Below are 1,895 nucleotides of genomic sequence, written 5' to 3'. Positions count from 1 at the left end.
GCAGGACTTCGTCATTGTGGGTGGTCCAAGTACTGCCTAGTGGACAGACCCCCCGGGGCGGTGCTACTGACTGAAAGTGTCTTTAGGCCGTTTCCAAAGGGGGGGTATTTCTCGTTTTAGTGCACTGTAGAATTGTAAATGAGCTGATCTAACAATGTCATGCTCATAACTGTGCCTGCATATCAACAGGGAACTGCTGCTTTTTCTTTCCTAATCCTTACTATCGTAATTTTTTCCTCTAGATCTACTTCTTTTGTATATTTGTCACACTCTTGTGAACTGCTATTTCCGGGGTGCCTTGATAGTCGAAGCAGACTTTGTGCTGTTGAGGCTAGAGAGGTGAGCAGAGTAAGCCTGATTCCCTGTAAGTGTAAGGACTTCTCTGTTGACACCCACCCCTTGGCGCTCATATGACCTTATGCAGTTGCGAGCGCCGTAAAACCTCTTCTAAAATTACATGTGTAAAACCTAAACTCGTGGACAGAGCAACACCCACAACCTTCAGCGTGCTCTTTTTAGTTTTAGTAAGAGTTTTATGGCACTTGAAGACACTATAAGGTCATATAACTTATAAGTGACGAAGAATAGAGGTGTTAATTACAAGAGAGAAACAAACACAAACAAGGAGGAGGATAGAGAAGAACGATAGTTTTTATAGGAAAGAAGGAGCAAACCACACCAGAGCACCCGCCAACCACCCACAGCGTGCGCTCTTCTTATTGAAATGGCAAAACTTATACTAAGATGTATACCCACAATTGTACAGACACAAACTATAAGAGAGAGAGAGAGAGAGAGAGAGAGAGAGAGAGAGAGAGAGAAAACAAGATAAATTTTTCTTGTTTCGTAAGAAATGGGTGGGTGCCTTCCAGGTTTTGATACAGCCAATCCCACAATTCTTTTGTTATTATTCATTCAAGATGGCGTTGAAGGAGGCAGTTCACGAAAGTGAGTAATAAATATTGTTTCTTTTTTGCGCGTTTAATGTAGATTGGTGAGGAAATTTATAACAAACTGGTTGTTAACTTAAGAGAACAGATGTTATTGTGTTTATTTTGCCCGTGAGTGCTATTGGGGTGAACATTTTGCTGGCCACAACTTGTATTGAAATGAATGTCGACGAAGTCGGTTACCGTTTTCTTGTCTGCTGATAAGCTGCTGTCTCACTGTCACTGTAATCTTCAGTCTATTTATGTATGACTCAGACTATGTTGATAAATCCGATATCAGGGAGGAGTTCTGCAGAGGGCCGCCACTGAGCAAACTATTCAAGAGTTGGTACACTCAGAGAATCCAATTGATGACGCCTGCAGACGGCACTCCTGTACCTGTACAATTTGAATTGCGGTCCCGTTTAGGGATAGATATCTACTCGTTTTGACCCCACCAACGAATACTTCTGGTTCTAAACGATTAGGTTTTGATGCGCGTGCCGATAGGCCTATGGCATGGAGGGAGAGCCAATCAAACCTAGAGATATTTAGATATCTAGATCTATCTAGATCTAATTGCAAAACATCATCCTTAAGTGGTCAGACGGGAGGTTTGGTTGGTGGCCTGACCCCAGTCCCAGTTTATTATATAGCAATGCCAATCGCCCGCTGCGCCTTGTGCCGGAAATCAGCCTCCGCGCGAGGGGTATTTTTTGGGCCGCTCGGAATCAGAAGTGACTCTTCTAAGTTTAGTTACGGGAAAACTCCTGGACGAAAATAAATGAAACTCGGCAACCAATCAGAGGAAAGGTTAAACTAACGACATGCCAGCGTAAATCCTGAACGATTACTAGAACCGGAGATATTGCCGTGTTTGTGCGAATTTCCTCTGCGGTTCAAAAACTAAGCGGAGCTGCGGGTTGATCGCTGACCACACAAGCGCCCCACATGTCTTCTTTATTG

The sequence above is a fragment of the Aplysia californica genome, unplaced genomic scaffold, assembly GCF_000002075.1.
Source record: "Aplysia californica isolate F4 #8 unplaced genomic scaffold, AplCal3.0 scaffold00776, whole genome shotgun sequence".
Lineage (NCBI taxonomy): Eukaryota > Metazoa > Mollusca > Gastropoda > Aplysiida > Aplysiidae > Aplysia > Aplysia californica.
Note: the sequence above shows the minus strand (reverse complement) of the source record.